This window comes from Oncorhynchus mykiss, chromosome 18 (genome assembly GCF_057628025.1).
Source record: "Oncorhynchus mykiss isolate SJ-2025 chromosome 18, ASM5762802v1, whole genome shotgun sequence".
In the NCBI taxonomy this organism is placed as follows: domain Eukaryota; kingdom Metazoa; phylum Chordata; class Actinopteri; order Salmoniformes; family Salmonidae; genus Oncorhynchus; species Oncorhynchus mykiss.
The window spans coordinates 40,330,049-40,353,400 of NC_143039.1; the positions used below are offsets into that span (position 1 = coordinate 40,330,049).

General features: G+C 40.2%; 1 long non-coding RNA gene across 1 annotated transcript in view; it reads left to right on the forward strand.

Annotated features, from left to right (window-relative positions):
- The first annotated feature begins 1,936 nt into the window (after positions 1 to 1,936).
- LOC118941135 (uncharacterized) overlaps positions 1,937 to 23,352 on the forward strand; it is an 80,407-nt gene continuing 58,991 nt past the window's right edge. Inside the window, exons 1-2 of the long non-coding RNA XR_005037433.2 lie at positions 1,937 to 2,402; positions 12,533 to 12,711. This is a non-coding gene — a long non-coding RNA (uncharacterized LOC118941135). The remainder of the gene's footprint in view (positions 2,403 to 12,532; positions 12,712 to 23,352) is intronic.

Genomic DNA, 23,352 nt, shown 5'->3' on the forward strand with positions numbered 1-23,352 from the left:
GTACAGTACAGTAGAGTACAGTACATTATACTGTACACTACACTAGTGTGCTGTACTGTACTGTACTGAACTCTACTCTACTGTACTTTTCTTTACTGTTCTGCACTTTGCTGTACTGTTCTCTACTGTGCCCTACTGTACTGTGTTGTCCAAACTTGTGTAACATTGACACATATGATTGGTTTAGATCAGTGGGTGAGGATGCTTGTTACAGTAAATGGAAAGAGGGTAGGTGTCATTGAGAGCCGGGAGAGGTGACATTAACTGGAGAGAGAGAACGAGAGAGAGTGTTTTCACAGTCTTGCTTTGAGCACCAGACAACAGAAAGAGAAAGACAACAGTTATGAGCTGAACATAACAGTATGTCAGTGGAAGGGAAGACAGTTGCAGGTGACCCAACTGTGGTTGTTGACTACTATGATTTCCCATTGTAGCCAATTCTACTGCAGTAATTCCGTTACCGATTTGGAATTTTAATCATTTAATAATTCACAACAAAATGTGATATCAGTAAAAACATAACATGCTTACCAAACGCGGTTTGTCACCCACACCACACACGATCAGGACACGCAGGTTGAAATATCCGACTTGATGCATGAAGATGACTGCTGGTCTAGCTTGCTAGCTAATACTATGAAAGTATCATGTTGACATGATCAGTCCAATTAAAGCTACGGTAGATATAATGTGATTTGAGGTCATTTTATCTGTGGACAATGACCTTGAGCCTTCATGGATGGGCACTTCTAATGAAAGTCTATGGCAGCACCCAAGGGGCTTGAATTTTTGAGCTCTACCCGTAGATTTGCGGTGACGTAGTGTCCCCTTGAGTGACAGAACACTGAGCCAATCACGGCGCAACTAGAGAACATTACCAACCCCTACACTCCGTATTTCCGCTGGCTGCCCCACCACCACAGAAAGCACTGAGCTAGGCTGAAACACCTGCATTTTGGAGCTGCTTTACTCAAGAAAGCAAAAAAATAGACAATTTTTGTATGCTGCTTTATTAACTCAATTATTAATTTATTTGACATTGTTTGCAAACTGATATGTGACATGTATTAATGCCAAAATAACATGCAAAACAGAATAAATGTTATTATTATTATATATTTTTGGCTAAACATGCCCTGAATGACCGTTGCCACTGCCAATTTGACATGCTCCTATGAGCTTCACGTTGGTGCTCATGGGTCCTTTTGCATGGAAATGTAAACATGTAGGTTACTCCCCTCCTTGGAGATATTTTTCCTCTCGATGTCATCTCCCTGCAAAGCAAGTACTTTCAAGCTAATTAAATTGATTTAATACCAATAATAAAAGTATGTTGTTGCAACAGCATGTGTGGATATTGCAAAATGATTAAAAGTTATGCCAGCTCTCAAAAGACTAGCTCTGGGCAATTAGCAATGCTTACTGTAAGCAGAAAACAAATTACAATTTGTCAAATTACTTTATGGAAGTTTGTAGTTGCTTTACTTAATGTCCTTTATAAAAGTGTGTGTTGCCACCTTGTGGTTATAGCTTGCACCTCCCACAAATATATAACATTTTGGTAGCAGTTATTACAACACAGAATAAAGTCATTACATGATAGAATGGTCACAGGTACTCTCATGCATTTCAACTATCACACATTCAAGGTGATTGCATGTAATTATACTGATGAAAAGCAAAACAAATATTTCTGAACTCAATAATCTGAATACATTTAAACTCATTGAAGACCCATTGCTGTCTACAAAGTGGTATAGGTGAGCCTACAAGACTGTTGCTGACTTGTGAATTCTTGACCGTGACTTTTTTTGTGACCACTTTTATGAAGGTGATGAGGCCACCACGGTCAAGGGAAGAAGGATGGAATAATTCTGATTCAGGGCATGTGGTGGTACCAAAAACGCACCACCACATGCAAAATATTATTTTACCCACCAAAAAAGTACCACCACATGCCCTGAATCACGTTCTTCCATCCTCTTCCTTGTTGGTGGCCTCTCATCACCTTCATAAGTGGGTTGGTCCCGCACACTAACTCCGGCTCCATGGGAACCGGGACTTTTTGACGAAGAGCTCGGTTGAACCTCAAAGAGGAGGAAGATTTGTGACAGCGCACAAGGAAGGACACGGCTGCTCGTTACACGACAGTTCGTGTGGGTAGACCGTGCGTATCGGCAGTGTGGCGAACCGAACCGCAGCCTCTTCTACAGTTGTTTTTTTGACGGAGAATTTATCATACTCACCTCTACTCAATGAACCTACCTTGAGCTTATTATTTTGTTGTGGTTTTCGGCGTCAAAGCGACAGAGATGTAAAGCAAGTTAGCCAGCACTACTCCATCTTCCTCTTCATTTGATATGCAAGCTACTGACATAACCAGGGGCGCTGAAGTGACAGAGGTATTTCGGTGTTCTGGCGACGTGTTTCTGTTAGCTACGTTGAATACATTGACTGTTGAAAATGCTATCCTCACTAGCCTACTAGGTACAGGTAGACTATGTCCAATAGGCTATGTTCACCGAAATGTACATATGACATTATGCCATAGAGACCTCTGATGATATACGGTTAAGGGTTTATACACATTTTCCATGACTGCTCCATTACTTTTAACCTAATTGTCATGACTATTATTATAGCCTACATGAAAAAGTAAGCATTATTGACACTGGAAGGCAGCTGTGTCTGATCCTATGTAGACCTAACATATCTTGCCTTTGTGACATTGATCAAGGCACGTAACCCCCCACAAGGTAAAAACTGTACTGTTAGTTACATGTGGTCAGCCCTCCACCTGGAGAACTCCTGGGTGTGCAGGCTTGGAAAAAGCCACGTCTGCTTATCAAGGTGCTGTTGAGCAGCTGATGATTAGTCTATAATGTGGTTAGACTAGGGCTTGAACAAAAGCCTGCAAACCCATGCAGTAGCTATCACGGAGGATCCTTGATATCAAATATTGCACCATTACAAGCAAATACTTTTGTCTTTATACATTTTTTTTCATTCAATGAATCAGGGTTCAAATGGATAAGCTAGGCTACCTCAAAGCAAAATATATATCTAGACATGTTTATCTATAAGGCTCAAATATAATATACATTTTTCATGGGAGATATATGCACAGCAAGTGTCATTTAGGCTATTCTTAGAACGTTTTTTTTCGTTGGCACAGTTACATGGCTACTGTTTAGTAGAGGGGAATCCCAGCTTTACAACTATGCAGTTATTTTGGCTTACAGTGCTGGTGGAAAGGCGACAACGACATAAGTGCTTAGTTAGCTACAGTTACCTAGTTACCTACGTTATGTTTTGAATTGGCCGTCTGGTCGGTTGCCTGTCATTATTTTATACCTGCTGTTAAATGTCCTGCTCTCTCTCCTTGGGCAACGGCCCGCTCCCAATGGCAGACACCCAGCACACACAGACATGCACTGAAGGGTCATTCCTATAATTGCTGATATGTAGATTTTTAAGTGAATCATCATATTTAAAAGTGCACATTTCATGAATTACATTAACAAAAAGTATGACCTACAAACCCTCATTTGACAACTTGGAACAGCGCGTCATGCGCATTCAAACAGGCTCATTTTCAATCTGCCCAATCTCGAACAGCCTACTGTCACACATATTCACAGACGAGCAGCAAATACATTTGAACAATGCGGAATCAAGAAATACATGCCCACTCCCCATTGCTATTCATTGCAGATCCCGCCTTCATTCCTATTTTTTTAATCAACCTTTTTTTGCCGTGGTGTGTGAATCTGGGCTGGCAATAGGCTACTTTATCACAGTTTCTAAACCCAGAGGCGCACCATTGCCAGGCTTCCGGAAAGGCTTGCGAAACAGACCAAGCAGAGCAGGCCGGGGCTTGAGGTTTGAGAAGTCAATAAGAGAAGTGAAAAATTATTGTTTAGTTGTTCATTTTCTCAAAATCTAAAGGCACAACCTAGATTGGACCGAATGTCTTAAGTAGTTGAACATGTTTTTTCTCCAACCTCGTAAAAGTGAAAAACTGACACGTTTTCATTTTTGTCAAAAACAACTTTATATCAAAGGAGTGGATTTGATAGCTAATGCGCAAGTTCGTCGCGAGACGACTGTTACACGGAACCCAAACTGGCTGCGCGCGAGCGGCATCGTGCACTATAGTGCACAAATTAATTTTGTCCCCCCACACCAAACGCAATCTCGACACGCAGGTTAAAATATCAAAACAAACTCTGAACCAATGACATTAATTTGGGGACAAGTCGAAAAGCATTAAACATGTATGGCAGTTTAGCTAGTTAGCTTGCACTTGCAAGCTAATTTGTCCTGGGATATAAACATGGAGTTGTTATTTTACCTGAAATGTACAAGGTCCTCTACTCCGAGAATTAATCCACACATAAAACGGTCAACTGAATCGTTTCTAGTCATCTCTCCTCCTTCCAGACTTTTTCATCTTTGAATTTATATGGTGATCAGCATCTAAACTTTCATAGTATTACCATGACAACCAGCAAAACAGTTTGTCTTTCAATCATCCACATGGGTTTAACCAATGAGGAGATGGCACGTGGGTACCTGCTTCTATAAACCAATGAGGAGATGGGAGACTTGCAGCGCGATCTGCATCAGAAATAGGAATGACGTCTATTTTAGCCCTTGGCAACGCAGATGCTCGTTGGCGCATGTGAGCAGTGTGGGTGCAATAATTGAATAACATGGATTTCTACATTTATTTTGCAATGCTCGCGCAAGCAATGTGTCTGGTCTGGTCGGTATGTTAGACCGATGACATGTTTCTATGCATGAGCATAGCCAGCCAACGTCGCCATGACATCGCATATAAGTGTAATAGAGGATTTCTATTGGAGAAGTAGTTTCTGCCTATCTTCATACAGTACTTTCTTTGACTTTGTTTTTGTAGATAGTATGCAATTCCCCCAAAATTATAAGTGTCGGTATGGCGCTCTGGACAGCTCCGGCCCAAGTCAAGCACTGACATACACAGCCTACAATTAAGATTGTTTTATTTCATTATGTCAATTGGCCATTATAACAAGCCTAGATTTTTAATGGACAAATAACCCTACATTTGTCCATTTGCCTTGTTTTCTCAGTCACACATCAGGAGCAGTCATTTAAACATAACGTGGGAAAATGCTAGGGTCTGGTAGGCTATTGTGGTTCTAGCCTAGTTTTAAAAAATATTGCACCCTAGGTTAAATCAACAGAAAGTTCATGTTATATTCCTTCAGAACTTCTAGCTTACCAGGTTTCGCAAGACTGACTTAGATGGAATTAGTGATTTATCACATTAATATGTATAGCCTAGATACCTGTAAAGCTCACAATGTGGGACAAGAAAGGCAGTTGATAGGCCTGACATCTAGGCTTTACAAACCAACTTTCCCTATAATTTTTTAAAGAGGTTGTTTGTCAAAGAAAATGTCCTCCAATTTGAGACAGCAGGGTCTTTCCACATGATTTCAGTTAATTTCTTACTGCACCCCTTTTGATTTGATGGTGGAAGGGGTCAGAAAGTGCCTTTGGTCCTGAATCCCAAAGCATTCAGGAGATAGAGGTGCTCAAAGTTGACCGATTTTGTATACCCCACACTACCATGAGACGTCCATGTCTTAATTAATCACTGAAAAATATAAATTGTTGAGTTTGATATTCTTTGAAAGTTCACAAACGGGATTGTGAAATTATTCAATGATTTCATGGAGAGAAAAAAAATGAATTAAAAAATTACCTTTTTTAAGCTTTAACGTCAATTATCTAAAAATGCCGTAAACAGAATGTTTATTTTCACAAATGTCTAGTTTGTCTATTTCTGTGTTTGGCCTGATATGGTTCTCAATCAGAGGCAGGTGTTAGTCATTGTCTGATTGGGAACCATATTTAGGTAGCCTGTTTTGTCATTGTGGGTGATTGTCTATGTTATGTTGCTTGTTAGCACAGTGGTTCATTAGCGTCACGGTTGTCACTTTGTTGTTTTGTAGTGTTCAGTTTTTCCATTAAAATGACGAACACTTACCTTGCCGCATCTTGGTCCGATCCTTACTCCTCTTCAGACGAAGAGGAGGAAATCTGCCGTGACAGTCCTGCGTTGCGTATAATCGATGCGGTGCCTGTTAATTTATCATTGAATCATAGCCTACTTCGCCAAACGGTTATTTAACAAGTGCATTCACAAAAAAAACACTCTTGTTGCACCAATGTGTACCTAACCATAAATATCAATGCCTTTCTTAAAATCAATACACAAGTATATATTTTTAAACCTGCATATTTAGTTAATAGTGCCTGCTAACATGACTTTCTTTTAACTAGGGAAATTGTGTCACTTCTCTTGCGCTCTGTGCAACAGAGTCAGGCTATATGACGCAGTTTGGGCCACCTGGCTCATTGCCAACTGTGTGAAGACCAACTTCGACAAACGGGGGATGACTTAACAAAAGCGCATTTGCCAAAATGCACAATCGTTGCATGAATGTACCTAACCATAAACATCAATGCCTTTCTTAAAATCAATACTCAGAGGTATATGTTTGTAAACCTGCATATTTAGTTAAAATAAATTCAGGTTAGCAGGCAATATTAAACTAGGGAAATTGTGTCACTTCTTTTGCATTAATTGCACGCAGAGTCAGGGTATGTGCAACAGTTTGGGCCGCCTGGCTCCTTGCGAAATAATTTGCCAGAATTTTACGTAATTATGACATAACATTGAAGGTTGTGCAATGTAACATGAATATTTAGATTCATGGATATTTAGATTTATAAAATACGGAACGGGTTCCGTATTTCTGAAAGAATAAACGTTTTGTTTTCAAAATTATAGTTTCCGTATTTGACCATATTAATGACCTAAGGCTCGTATTTCTGTGTGTTATTATGTTATAATTAAGTCTATGATTTGATAGAGCAGTCTGACTGAGCGGTGGTAGGCAGCAGCAGGCTCATAAGCATTTATTCAAACAGCACTTTCGTGCGTTTGCCAGCAGCTCTTCCCTGTGCTTCAAGCATTGAGCTGTTTATGACTGGTGCGGGGTGCGCACTAATAGCGTTTTAATCGTTGACGTAACTCGCTCTGAGACCTTGAAGTAGTTATTCCCCCTGCTCTGCAAGGGCCGCAGCTTTTGTGAAGCGATGGGTAACGATGCTTCGAGGGTGGCTGTTGTCTGTGTGCAGAGGGTCACTGGTTCGAGCCCAGGTAGGGGCGAGGAGAGGGACAGAAGCTATACTGTTACACTGGCAATACTAAAGTGCCTATAAGAACATCCAATAGTCAAAGGTATATGAAATACAAATGGTATAGAGAGAAATAGTCCTATAATTCCTATAATAACTACAACCAAAAACGTCTTACCTGGGAATATTGAAGACTCATGTTAAAAGAAACTACCAGCTTTCATATGTTATCATGTTCTGAGCAAGGAACTGAAACGCTAGCTTTTTTACATGGCACATATTGCACTTTTACTTTCTTCTCCAACACTTTGTTTTTGCATTATTTAAACCAAATTGAACATGTTTCATTATTTATTTGAGGCTAAATGGATTTTTGTTAATGCATTATATTAAGTTAAAATAAAAGTGTGCATTCAGTATTGTTGTAATTTGTCATTATTACAAATACATTTTTTTTTCTTTTTTTAAATTGGCGGATTAATCAGTATCAACTTTTTTTGGTCCTCCAATAATCGGTAACGGTATCGGCGTTGAAAAATCATAATCGGTCGACCTCTAGTTTAGACCCTATTTGACATAATCTGAAGGGTTTATGTTGTGCCCGTCATCGGTTGAGACACAGCATATTCTTCAATACAGGGTGGGTGTCATTCCAATCATAGAACTAGAATTTATAGAACGGAACTATCCCTTCAGACCCCTGCTGATACGCTATTGATATTTACATTTAATTGAAACTTTAACTTGCAATTACTACCAGAAATCTGGCCGCAGGTCCACCCACCGTCGAATGTCAATTTAATTATCTCTATTCTATGATCTATATATTCTATGATTTTGATAGGTTTCCTTTTTAAAATAATTTATAACATTGGATATTCCCACGCTAGTCAACATTCTCTGATGTGTGGACCTTCAACTGTCTTTGTGGTACTATTTGAAATGTTAACTTTATTCACATTTTAGTACATTTATCAGCCAAACCATGACATCCACCCTTTATTCAAGAGTATGCTGTGTCTTATTTGATGGCAGGCACAACACAAACACCTCAGGTAAAGTACAATAGGGTCTAAGTTACAACATATATGAACATGAAGAAAATAGGAGTTGACATGTTTTTAGATAATTGATGTTAAAAGCTTCTTTTTTTAAAATATATAGTTCATAAAACAGATTGACAGTCCTGTTTGTAAGCTTTTAAATGATATCAAACTCAACCATTTATCTTTTTCAGTGTTGAAGACATCGATGTCTAATGGTAGGGTGGGGTATGCTAAATGGATCAACTTTGAGCACATCTAGCCTTTCCTGCAGTCAAATGACCAAAGCACCCTCTAGTGGCCTCATGGGTGGACTGTTATTGATATTTGTAATAATTTAATAATTAATAAACATTATTTTTCTTAAACCTCTGAAAATCTGGTATTTTTATGTCAAACTGTTTTGTTATATTTCAGTCTTCTGTGATGTACAGTTGAGGTCGGAAGTTAACATACACTTAGGTTGGAGTCATTAAAACTAGTTTTTCAACCACTCCACAAATTTCTTGTTAACAAACTATAGTTTTGGCAAGTCCGTTAGGATATCTACTTTGTGCATGACACAAGTAATTTTTCCAACAATTGTTTACAGACAAATTATTTCACTAATAATTCACTGTATCACAATTTCAGTAGGTCAAAAAGTTTACATACACTAAGTTGACGGTGCCTTTAAACAGCTTGTAAAATTCCAGAAAATTATGTTATGACTTTAGAAGCTTCTGATAGTCTAATTGACATCATTTGAGTCAATTGGAGGTGTTCCTGTGGATGTATTTCAAGGCCTCCCTTCAAACTCAGTGCCTCTTTGCTTGACATCATGGGAAAATCAAAAGAAATCAGCCAAGACTTCAGAATGTATTTTTGTTCATCCTTGGGAGCAATTTCCAAATGCCTGAAGGTACCACGTTCATCTGTTCAAATAATAGTACGCAAGTATAAACACCATAGGACCACGCAGCCGTCATACCGCTCAGGAAGGAGACGCGTTCTGTCTCCTAGAGATTAATGTACTTTGGTGCGAATGTGCAAATCAATAACAACAACAGCAAAGGACCTTGTGAAGATGCTGGTGGAAACAGGTACAAAAGTATCTATCCACAGTAAAATGAGTCCTATATCGACATAACCTGAAAGGCCGCTCAGCAAGGAAGAAGCCACTGCTCCAAAACCGCCATAAAAAAAAGCCAGACTACGGTTTGCAACTGCACATGGGGACAAAGGTCGTACTTTTTGGAGAAATGTCCTCTGGTCTGATGAAACAAAAATAGAACTGTTTGGCCATAATGACCATCATTATGTTTGAAGGAAAAAGGGGGAGGCTTGCAAGCCGAAGAACACCATCCCAACCATGATGCTGGGGTGGCAGCATCATGTTGTGGTGCACTTCACAAAATTGACTTGTTAAACCCCAAGCATACTTCCAAAGTTGTGGCAAAAAGGCTTAAGGACAACAAAGTCAAGGTATTGGAGTGCCCGAACACCCTGACCTCAATCCTATAGAACATTTGTGGGCAGAACTGAAAAAGTGTGTGAAAGCAAGGAGGCCTACAAACCTGACTCAGTTACACCAGCTTTGTCAGGAGGAGTGAGCCGAAATTCACCCAACTTATTGTGGGAAGCTTGTGGAAGGCTACCTGAAACATTTGACCCAAGTTAAACAATTTAAAGGCAATGCTACCAAATACTTATTGAGTGTATGTACACTTCTGACCCACTTGGAATGTGATGAAAAAAATAAAAGCTGAAATAAATCATTCTCTCTACTATTATTCTGACATTTCACATTCTTAAAATAAAGTGGTGATCCTAACTGACCTAAAACAGGGAATTTGTATTTGTATTAAATGTCAGGAATTGTGAAAAACTGAGATTAAATGTAGTTGGCTAAGGTGGATGTAAACTTCTGACTTCAACTGTATATGAAGTGTAACATTGGGATGCAAACACAGAATTGAATACATGTCAACTCTATGTCTGACATGGTACAGGTGTCTTCTTCTTTTTTCTACCACATGTATACTTTTGTTTCAAATTATATGTGTTTAAGACTACCAACCCACTCTGTGTGACCCTGATTTAGCCTATTGAAATAAAATGATTTATTAATGTTTCGGTATTCAGGTCCAAGAAGTCACTTTCAGAAAGTTATTGACATCATATGGAACGACAATTACATTCACCCGCATTTGGGTATTTTTATAGGCTACATTGTAATACATACCTAGAGCTAAATAATTCATTGTTTTGTTGTGGAGATTAATCTACGAAATGATTTACTAATAGGAGGGCAGTTAAGTCCAATATGCCCAGTATATTGTCCACCATGATATTGAGAGTTGCTTTTTTGTTGTTGTAATAATACCCTCTTTGGCCTTTTGGAAACAAATGATTGTATTTCTGTGCACTGAGCTAATGCTATGATGGAGCTGTGATACTTTTTGGAGAGGCCAAATATTCAGGCAGCTTTCAACAATTTGGTCACTCATCAAAACTGAGCTGATTTCTACGGTTCACACTAAGTAATCCAAAACCCGTCTGAGGTAGGCCATTTGGAAGGCAATATATTTTTGTGTGTATTCGTGTTCCTGCATGTACAGTACCAGTCAAAAGTTTGGACACGCCTACTCATTCGTGTTTTTCTTTATTTTTACATTACAGAGTAGTAGTGAAGACATAACAACGAAATAATACATATGGAGTCATGTAGTAACCAGAAAAGTGTTAAACAAATCTAAATATATTTTATATTTGAGATTCTTCAAATAGCGAAACTTTGCCTTGATGGCAGCTTTGCACACTCTTGGCATTCTCTCAACGAGCTTCATGAGGTAGTCACCTTGAATGCATTTCAATTAATAGGTTCAATTAACTAGTTAAAAGTTAAATTGGGAATTTCTTTCCTTCTTAATTCGTTTGAGCCAATCTGTTGTGTTGTGACAAGGTAGGGGTGGTATACAGAAGATAGCCCTGTTTGGTAAAAGACCAAGTCCATATTATGGCAAGAACAGCTCAAATAAGCAAAGAGAAACAACAGTCTATCGTTACTTTAAGACATACAGGTCAGTCTGGAAAATTTCAAGAACTTTGAAAGTTTCTTCAAGTGCAGTTGCAAAAACTATCAAGCTCTATGATGAAGCTGGCTCTCATGAGGACCGCCACAGGAAATGAAGACCCAGAGGTACCTCTAATGAACTTATTCTCTGCAGCAGAGTTACTAGCCTCAGAAATTGCAGCCCAAATAAATGCTTCACAGAGTTCAAGTAACAGACACATCTCAACATCAACTGTTCAGAGGAGACTGCGTGAATCAGGTCTTCATGGTCAAATTTCTGCTACTAATGGACACTAATAATAAGAAGAGACTTGCTTCGCCCAAGAAACACAAGCAATGGACATTAGACCGGTGGAAATCTGTCCTTTGGTCTAATGAGTCCAAATTTGAGATTTTTGGTTCCAACCGCCGTGTCTTTGTGCGACACAGTGTAGGCGGACAGATGATCTCCGCATTTGTGGTTCCCACTGTGAAGCATGGAGGAGGAGGAGGTGTGATGGTGTGGTGGTGCTTTGCTGGTGACACTGTCAGTGATTTATTTAGAATTCAAGGAACACTTATCCAGCACTGCTACCACAGCATTCTGCAGCGATACGCCATCCCATCTGGTTTGCACTTAGATGTGGCTATCATTTGTTTTCAACAGGACAATGACCCAACACACCTCCAGGCTGTGTAAGGGTTATTTGACCAAGAAGGAGAGTGATGGAGTGACTCGGCATTCTCTTGACCTCTTGACCCCAATTAAGATGGTTTGGGATGAGTTGGACCGAAGAGTGAAGGAAAGCAGCCAACAAGTGCTCAGCATATGTAGGAACTCCTTCAAGACCTTTCGAAAAGCATTCCAGGTGAAGCTGGTTGAGAGAATGCCAAGAGTGTGCAATGCTGTCATCAAGGCAAAGGGTGGCTACTTTGAAGAATCTAAAATCTATTTTCATTTGTTTAACACTTTTTTTGTTTAATACATGATTCCAAATGTTATTTCAAAGTTTTGATGCCTTCACTATTATTGTACAATGTAGAAAATAGTAAAAATAAAGAAAAACCCTTGAATGAGTAGTTGTGTCCAACCTTTTGACTGGTACTGTATATTATGTGCACATGCGCTTGCAGGTGTGTGACAATGTGTCTACCAGTTTGTCAGCTGTGTGAATTTGTGTATCCTATTTATTTTCCCTCTGACTCTATGGTTCTTTCTCTCCCCTCTCCCTTCTCACTCTCTAACTCCTTTGGATGGCAGTGCAGCGGAAAATGGACATCCGGAGTGGCATACAAAAGGCAGTGGAGCCCCTCCCTACCTCTCTCCCCTCCTCCCCTCAACAGCCGGAGGACAGCCAGGCAGAGCGGAGCGCCAGGCCCACCGCTGACAACCACAGCAAGGACACCCAGCCAGCCGCCGGCCACCGAGACGACAAAAAAGTAAGTCTCTCCTTTCCTTTCTCCTTCCACATCACCTGTGTGTGTGAGTGTACGTCTGTGTGTTAACATACAGGGGATGGGGGTGGGGGGGGGGGGCCCTCCAATGCACTGTTTCTGTTTGCAGAAAAGGCTCCCTCTAATGAGGTCTAATTATAAAAGAGACAGACTTGATCGCTTGGCTGTTTAGTACTGCTCACCTGTGTGTTTATGTGTCCATTGGTGAATATGTATGTATGTGTGTGTGTGTGTGTGTGTGTGTGTGCGTGCATGCGTGTGTGTGTGGTATTGTTACAGTTATAGCTATCTGAGGAAATCCATTGATTATTCAAGGGTACATTTAATGTGGTAATGTGTGCCCAGTTTGTATTGACTAGTTTCTTTGGGTGTGTTGAGTAATTAATTGGCCTCAGCTACAGTAGTTAGTTATCTTACAGCTGCTAGCATGCATCATTTTACGATAAGCTGTGGGCATGGTTGTCTAAACATTTTTGCATTAACGGTGCTGCCAGTAATTTCGACTGGCTGGCATAATTGTGGAACAGCAAAATGCCATCCAATGCCACGCAAAGATAAAATGAAACTGGGACTAAATTGTTGGTTTCAAAGGTATGCGATGTGCATGTTAAAAGCAATGAGTCAAGGTATTTTTATGACTACTGTGGGATAGAGCAGGTCAATAATATAGCTGTAGCTGTACTTGTACCTTGAATTATCTTTTTAAAATTCCACAATAATCGGTTTATTCTTAATATAGAATATATGCCAAAGCAATTTAGTTATGCTTGAATATGGGCATTTCTCTCTAAAAATACCCTTGAGCACCAACATGTGAAGTTCATAAGAGCATATCAAATTGGGTGTCAAATGAAAGCTAGAGTCTATATAGAGTCTATATTTTTGGTAAATTAAGGTATTTTCAACCATTTTCCATCTTAAAAATGAGGAATAAGTAAAAGGCTTTAATTGTTGGATAAACAGATGGAAAAAGGGTCTTAGGATACATCTACCAGAAACATTCTTAAAAGTTACCAGAAATACACAAACATCAAAACACAATAATGTTGACGTAAAGACCTCTGCCAACTAATGTTAGCATTTATATTATGTTGGAGAAATGGTTTACCTTCTGTAACTTTAAGAAGTATTGCCTTAGCAAAACCCCACATATCTTAAAGATGTTTTCTAATTTCTCTCCCTCATGAGGAGGGAGGACAATGAAAGTTCACAGAAGTAACAAGTAAAGGTAGACCTACCAATGAATTTGCTATTTTACTGATATCAATTTAGTTTATTAATTGATTCAAACTCGTAATTCCGTTACCAGATTTCAAATGGAATTACCCAAAAATCTGTAACGGAATTACCGCACCTGAATTGGCTACAATGGGAAATCATAATAGTCACAAATCACAGTTGGGTCACCTGTTCTGTCCTCTCTTCCACTGGCATACTTTTCTTTCTCTTTCTGTTGTGTGATGGTCAAATCAAGTGTTGAAACATTCTGAGTCTGGACAACCCCTCCCTATCTATCTCCCTCTCTATCTGCCTTTCTCTCTCACTCTCCAGTTGATGACACCTCTGCCAGCTCTTACGGACAAATAGCCATGAGCCCCCTGGGTGCACAAGAAAGTGGATATCGGCACTCACCATCTCAAATCAAACTTCACATGCGCCGAATACAACAAATGTAGACCTTACCGTGAAATGATTACTTACAAGCCCTTAACCAACAGTGCAGTTCAAGAAGAGTTAAGAAAATATTTACTAAATAAACTAAAGTAAAAAATTATAAATAGTAACACAATAACATAACAATAACGAGGCTATATACAGTGTGCGGGTGTACAGGTTAGTTGAGGTAATTTGTACATGTAGGTAGGGGTGAGTGACTATTCATAGATAATCAACAGCGAGGAGCAGCAGCGTACAAAACAAATGGGGGGGGGGGGGGGGGGGGGTCAATGTAAATAGTCCGGTGGCTAGTTGATTAATTGTTCAGCAGTGATGTACTGGGCTGTACACTCTACCCTCTGTAGCGCCTTACGGTCAGAGGCTGAACAGTTGCCATACCAGGCGGTGATGCAACCGGTCAGGATGCTCTCGATGGTGCAGCTGTAGAACTTTTTGAGGATCTAGGGACCCATGCCAAATCTTTTTAGTCTCCTGAGGGGGAAAAGTTTTTGTCATTGCGCTCTTCACTGTCTTGGTGTGTTTGGACCATGATAGTTTGTTGGTGATGTGGACGCCAAGGAACTTGAGACTCTCGACCCGTTCCACTACAGCCCCGTCTCAGATTGTTCTGAAATTGTTTCTGTTGTTGGAAACAGATAGGATTAGCATTCCTGCAACATTTTGTTGAAATATAATTTCACACATCAAACATCCTGATAGTACCAGTTTCTGATCACTAGTTGGTGCTGTTCACATTATTAGCTAAAAAAGTTTGTTAAAGGGATAGTTCACAAAAATTACAAAATTACATATTGGTTTCCTTACCTTTTAAAAACCCTAGAGTCGATTGACGCACTGGTGCTAGAGCAGTGTTTGTCAGACCATGAGACATCCTGAAAATTGGTCTTCTTATGAAAACGTCTGTAGTAGTGATGACTCATAACCCGCAGTCCCCGTGGTTATATCACGCGAGGATGGGTTTAGGGTCATTAAATATTGTGTGGCTGAAGGGCAGGTGGGTACGTGGTGGGAGGGTTGAATAAAGATTAAAAAAATACCTACACAGCCAATCGCCAAATAATGCTTTTGGAATGGGCAGAAAAAGTTAACGTCAATATACAGAGGCAAAAGGGACATCGTCAAAGTTTAATTCAATAAGACAAAAGCTGCAAAAGGAGAGTTGAAAATTAAGAGAAGAGAGGGCCAGCAAAATCATGTTTGTAAAAGATCTGGTGAAGTGGTAGAAGAGGATGATAGCAGTGCCTGCTATGTTATTTGTGATGATTGTGAGGTGCTAAACAAATTAGACAGTCACAAGACAGGACTTCAAATAGGCCTATGGCATGTCAAGGGAAATGTAGCCTTCTGTTTAGATGGGTTAAATGGAAACTGAAATCTGGACAGTGACTGTAGGTGTATAACCTCACAAATAGCCGTAATAATAACTCCTGCAGAATTAAGCATTTCTTGCAGTAAAATGATACACCAAATGTAGACTAAATTTGGAGAAATAGGATTTCTATCTTTCTGCATCTTATGAGATTACAATTCTCAGTTTGATACCATCTGTAGAGGTGCTTTCTTCATCATAAAAGATTATTAGTATTTCAACCAAATAAAATATGCATTGAAGCCGAACTGAAATCTTATCAGAAACACTTTGGGTCGTTTTCACAGCTTTCTTTTTTCCTTACAACCGGTCAAAATGATGTCATTTGGACATGCACAGAAAATCTTCAATTTTTATTGTATTTTCTCCCCAGTCCCTAAACTCCTTTGCTCCGCGAAAGATGACAGAGAAAACTTTACCGATGTCAACTAGATTGAAGCATTCATACTATCGATCTATTACATTATACTGTTGGGCAAGGGTTTATTTAGTCTTCTAGGGCAACATATAATGACAAAAGAGAAGCTATGTACCTAATTATAGACAAGTTGACTAACAAATAGCCTACCAAAATGTTGGAAATTTAAGCTGGAACATATCTAAAACAGGCAACAACAAATCCTGCACGCCTGTCAAATCGTTCTGCAGTCATTGACTGGAGCAGGTAGCATATGTTCTATATATGCGGGTTAGGGTTGGGTGCGGGGCTCAGATTTTGACTTTGTCACATAGTCGGGCAGTTGTGGATGGGTTATTAGCAATTGCAGGCGAGTGAACAAACAGCTGACCCGCGCACCACTAGTCTGTAGTGTCCGAACGATTTGACCTAAAAAACTATTATGACCACTCTATGGGAAAGGGGAGACTCTCACGAACACAATAGTATTCTCCGTGTTGTACTCTACCAGTGCTGGTTTAAAAAAATATGGAAGTATGAAGGTAGTGGTTAAATATGTGAGGTTAAATATGTGTAAAAAAAACTACATTTACTTCCTGAGATTTCTTATATCTCGTAAGTGTAGGACAAACAGTTCAAAACCTTGTTTCTTATCATTTATTTTTTTGCCATTTATGAATGTGTTATTTGATGCGTTTCTCTGGGCTATAGTAGTACACTTTTTTATATATATTTTTGATACCTAAAGGGGTCCTAAAATTGAAAATGAAATAGCTAAATGATCCATAATATGACCATCTTAAAACAATTCCACGTGTCAGCTCAGAACCCTCCCCTCCTCCCAAACAGCCTACATTTTTAAGAATTAATCAGTACACAAAAAAAATCTACTAATAGCAGGAACAGCACCATCTAGTGGTCCGAACCTAGTAATATCAGGATGTATGATGGGACATAAACCTAACACCTTCAATAATTAATTTCTCTGACCAGGTGTGGAAAACAAACATCACCACTGAGAATACATTACATAGGATGAAGATACAATACTCTGAGCCTCAGCTACAATCTATTTACATTTGACATTTTTGATATTTAGCAGACTCTCTTATCCAGAGCAACTTACAATTCATGGATTCGTCTTAAGATAGCTAGGTGAGACAATAACACATCCAGCAGCTACTCTTCCCGGAGTCCACATAAAACGTACAAACACATGACAAAGTACAGAACAGTAAGGGGAAGCGGTGGGGGGTGTCTGGGGCGCCGCGAGAGTTATTTAAGATACTCTTCAAAGAGGTAGGGTTTCAGACGTTTTCAGACAAAGAGAACTGATACTGTATACTCGTTGTTGGGGTGGGATTGGTGTGGGACGGGGGAGGTCCAAGACTGGCTTTTTACCATTTCTTTGGATTCCTTGTCTTACTCATTGTTAAATAAAAGTTTGGTCCAAATCGGATATTATATATTATATGAATCCGATACATTTAAATGGCCAATTTGGGTGCAATCAAGTCCTCTTAGATCAAATTATATTTCAACAAAATAATGTTGCTGGAATGCTTATCTTATCTGTTGTCTAACGATTTCAGAACAATCTGAGTGGTTGTCATGGTTTGCTGAAATGACATGGAACTACCCCTCTCCCTTTCCCTTTACTTTAACCAGCTTCTTCACCCACTGAGCACCGATCGAAACCGAAAGTTCGTGGAGGTTGAAAAGTTGTAGAAATGTCCTCCTGGGCCTTGATGTTAACATCCACAGACGGACCACCCTGGACCAAATCTGAACCTATCATGGAAATATGTTTCACGAGTTTGTTTAGTGCAGTACAGAGAGTAGAGCACAGGAGAGTACAGTCCGATACAATACAGTGGTGCAGTACAATACAGTAGAGTACAGTACAATACAGTACAGTAAAGTAGAGTATAGTACAGTAGAGTACAGAATTCATAGGTTGCACCTCCGTCACTCGGTCGCGTCATGCCATTGTTATGAACTTTCTCAAGCCGCCCTCTTCGGCGGCGCCATAGTCGTGCCCTAAAGTCGTGACAAGGCCAGTCATTCTGGACGGAGGCTAACTACTGTTTAGTCTAAACTACACTATAGTGCCTGAAAATGCGATGACATTGCTAAAGTAGTCAAATATTTTGTAGGAAACAACTTTGCAAGCATTATCATGTCGTCAAATTTACTTTCGACAGATAGCAATGTTGTCATTAGCTAGCAAAGTTTGTCAAAAATACCTAGCAGTGCTAACGTGCTAAGCTAGCTAAAATCTGGTGGCCTCTCCTCATCCTTAGCTATCTACTAATTATCTGCCTCCTTTTGAATGTCATTGTATTTCCAAGCCACTGTAATGCACTTTTGCTGAAATCTTCATCAGCTCTCATTGGCAATGCATTGAGTAGAATGCTCAGTCCAAAAATAACGTTTGAAACCAGTAGTGACGAAACATGCAACCCATGAATTTTGTACTGTATTCTACTGTACTGCTATAATCTACTGTACCGTACTGAACTTTACTCTACCCTACTCTGCTATGCTTTTCTGTACTGTATTGTACTGCACGGTACTTTACTGTGCTCTGCTATGCTGCGCTGTGATGTCCAAACTTCTGAAACCTAAGGAGAATGACATATATCCATAATGCCTATATCCATAATTCCATAAATCCATAATAATCCATAATCCAAAATCCATAAATCCATAATAATGCATATATCCATATCCATAATTATGCATTTCTGTGTAGTACAGATCAGGGACCCATGATGTCACTCTGTTACCATAATTCCGTTACCGCGTGTAAGTCCACTTCACTTACTGTATGTAGTTCAGTAACCAAAATAGATGTTTTCAAAGTCATTAGCTGACACCCCATTGTTTCTGCAGACATCTTTGAATCTTCATTCGGAGGAGATTATTTAAACATTTTTGGAAAACATGGAGGCATAAAAACATATTTCCTTTACCAAAGTTTGCATCTGCACAGTCCAAATTTGTTTTTGTACATATTTCAGTGGAAATTCTTAAAAGTTGTCATTGTGCAATGTGTATGGTTTGTTCAACTTTGAAATCAATGTTTTCTTTTGGCATACATTTTGAAATGAGAAATAATTGAGTTAATGCGTAATTCGATTACAGTGGAATTGCCCGTACATACCAACTCCAACTGAGCTACAGAGCTACTGAGCTTGTGTGTCTAGGGCCTGTGTTTCCCAATCATGGTTCTGGGGACCCAAAGCGGTGCACATTTTAGTTTCTGCCCTACCATTAACACGTCTGATTCAACCAAAAGCTTGATGAGTTGATTAGTTCAGCCAAGTGTGTTAGTTAGATGGCAAAAACAAAAAATGTGTCCAGGATTGGGAAACACTGTGTGAGTAAATGCGCTCAGCATATTCACTCCCCACTCTCTATGGCCTTCATCAACATGCAGAATGACAGCAGCCTCCACTCCCCCTCCCTCCATCTATGCGATGTCAATCACCGGGCCTGGCAGGAACCTCACCACTCCCCCATCAATCATCACAGAGAGACAGTAGGCCTTGGATGATAGGAGGGCAGGCCTATGGAGACCACCAGAGTAAACACAACACAGCACAGAGAAAAACACACTCGTTTATAGCCTGCTGTTGCTAATTTGGATGTAAGTCTTGCCATGTCAAGTCATTGATTTGAAGCTCAGGGTCATGTGAAGTCTGGCGTCATGGTGAAGAAAGGAAACGGTCCAGATGAAGATATAGTTCTCTGATTACTTCTCCTTGGCTTTGGCCATATAGATTCAGTATTGTATTTATGGTGTGCAATATCGTAGACTCCTCTCTCTCTCTCTTTCCATTGTTGTTTGTGTTGCTTCTGCTGGGGTAATGAGGCGTCCTGTGTGCTTTGAGAGAGCCAAGATACTACATCTATAACAATAGCAGCATCAACATTTGTCGCTTGCCTCTTGGTGGGTGGCCCTAAGGATAAAACACTTCAATGTGGTGCATTGGCCAATGGCCCTTGGTGTCTGTCCTAACCCTGCCTCTCTTACATTTGTGTGTGTGTGTGTGTGTAAGTGTGTATGTGAGGGAGGGAGAGAAAATAAGAAAGTGTGTATGTGTTTCGGTCGAATTCAGTGCAGACACCACTGCCTGAAATGTTGTTTGGGCTGCCCCGGGGTCTGTGCCTTTCACACCAGCTGCAGCGCTATCATCGATTCGTTTGGAGAGTTTATTCATCAAGATGTCATCGGTGGAAGTGGACCAATGTTATGTTCCCTGTTAAACTGGGCTCGCCTCTAGACTGCCCTCATGTTTATTAGTGATTCATCATAAACTGTGGGCACTGGGAACAGCCTCCAGGGCTTTTGGTACTGATTCTGAACAGCCTATTTGCTGTATGGCATAGCTCTGCTCTCAGTCTATGTTTACGGCTGTGTTTACGACTGTCGTAGCTTAGCTGGACTGTAGTGGTTCCTACAGGACACGGATGTGGAACGTTGGTCCTACATCTTAGCTTTAGATGTACAGCTGTGACAGGGAAATACAAGGTGTAGAAATCAAACCATCCTTAGTGCCGAGTGATTCTTGTTTTTTGAGGTCGGTTCAATTTTGTTTGTGTGTATTACATATGTTTTAGGTCTATTTGATAACTTTTTATTATTTCATTCCAAGTCATCATCTCATCTCTATAGAGCTGCTGCCTATGCTATCTAACAAAATCGCTATTTTACTAGTTCTTCAAAGTAAATAAGACACACTTTTATGACTGCCGAATACCAACTATCAATCTTAGATCATGTATTTTTAGGTAGAGGTACCTCGCGAAGCAACTGCTCTCTATCCCTCTCGATCACGCGTTCTTCTGTCTCTTCTCTCCATCTCAGACCGGACAAGTAGGTGTGCATTGGATTATGGTCACTGTAGTTAATTACCACGTTTTCTGCACTAAGTTATGTAGAATATTGGCCTGTTGGAAACTACAGCTCCCTGTTACATCAGTTCGGGCTTGATCTGATTTATCTCTAGATAAACTGTACAACAGACCGAAATGGAATTCAAATAACTGAACTGATGTCAGTCAGTTAGTTGTTTAAAAACAAGTTAAGCGCTCAGCATTATACTTCCTTCACTGTGTTCTTCTGGACTTGATGTTTTGTCTCATTGCAGCAGACAGTCTCTGTTGAACTCACACAGAATGCTAAGCTAGCTGGGCACCATGCTCTGCTGAGCTATGTTGCTGATTTGTCATTTTTATAGAGACAGTCTAATTACCTTTAACTCATTAACGGCACCGGAAGGCAGAATGTCCACCAATAAGCACAAAGCTTTAAACCACACACAGGAGTTGGGCTGTTTTTCTAACTATGCTGCATTTTTGTGAATGTATATATCTGTTCTCACAGAAACCAATGTTACATATGTCATAAACATATAATGGAGGGTGAGAATTCAGAAGATGGGTCATTTCCGGTCTGTTTTCATTAAGGACGACTCATTTGGGAGAAAGCTTTGTGGAATTGTTATACTGGCAATTATGTCTGGAGTGTTTGATTACAAAGATGACAAACATGCTAATTTATAAAGTGAGGTTACAAATTATATTCCAATTGCTCACCACGCAAACTGTGTGTGTGTGTTTGAAAATAAAACAAAAGCCATAGCGTGAGCAAAATGAATGTTTAGCAGATGAGATTGACTTTATTTCAATTTCAATTTTTAGCCAGATAGAATAGGTTTTCTGGTGAAATTTGACTCTGCTTTAATCTCAATGCTTTATTACGAAACTATTACAGGGAGAGATGGGGGGGGGGGGGGGGGGGGGGGTTATTTTTTGATGGTTTGTTGGCCAGGTGCTTTCGATCTCCCCGTTAACGCCTTGGGTCTATGGATTCCCTGATTCCCAGTCAGCCTTACTGAAGCTCCAGAACAGATGGTCTCTTGCTGTATGGTTCAGCTAGATAAATCCCTAGCTGAACCAGTGATAGTGTTTAACACCGGTGGCTGTCGTTAAAGCTACTGGCTAATTATTCTATGAAAATAGAATAGCTGTGAAGTATAGCGGTATTTTCAACCTCTTCCTGGAACGGAGAGAAGCTGCAAAGCGTTGTGTGCTCCTCGTGACGGATACTCCGTATCAAGCCCAGGTGTTTGTTATGTACCTTTTGCCGGCTTCATTGACTGCATTTGACACTTTTACTGCATTGCTCGTTTGACATTGACTTGTTGTGACTGTCGGCCCTTCGGAGATACTTGTGGAATAGCTCAAAGGTGCAAGTTGTTCATCCATTGGAGATTTGACAGTCAAGTTATGTGTGTGTATCTCAAGTCAATATTCTGCATCCTCCCCTCATCACACACACACACACACACACACACACACACCTTCGGCAAACCTTATTAGCTGCTGCCACAACTCATTTGTCTCTCATCTTTCGGTCTAAGCATCGTTGAGCAAGGGGTTGCTCTCTGCCGCAAAGTGGGCTCCTTTTAGGGTTTTTATTCGCTCTAAAGGAGAGCGATGGCAATGGGCCGGCCATCCCATACTCTTGTCCAGATCAGTGATTTTTTCCCCCTAAAATAGCCCTGCTGTCAGCTTGCCTTAGGAACTCTGGCCTCTGAGAGGCAGTTAATGGGATCAGTGCTTGCTGGAGTGTGCGGCTCAGTGGGAAGACATGGTGCTGGTGACCCAATCCTCTTTTGATGGGATCACGGCTCGTTCCTAATCCCCCTCTGACCCGTCTAACCTAAGGGACTAGATCCAGGGGTACCACCCGTTCCCCACTTCTCCTCGCTACATTTTACATACAGTTGTTTCACAAAAGGAACAGTGGTGGTGTTAATGTTTTAGCCTCGCAGTAGAATTCTTGCACTGCCCATCGCATGGAGAGAGTCGTTCATCTTGTTAATATTGAGTTGCACCCCCTTTTCCCCCCAGAACAGCCTCAATGTCACGACTTCCGCCGAAGTTGGTGCCTCTCCTTGTTCAGGCGGCGCTCGGCGGTCGACGTCACCGGTTTTCTAGCCGCCACCGATCTATGTTTCATTGTCCATTTGTTTTGTCTTTATTGTACACACCTTGATTCCATTACATTATTATTTATTCCCTATTTAACCCTCTGGTTCCCACATGGTTTTGTGCGTGTTTGTTCGTTGTTAAGTTTCGCTATTTCTGTGAGCTGGTGTCTTTTCCCTGC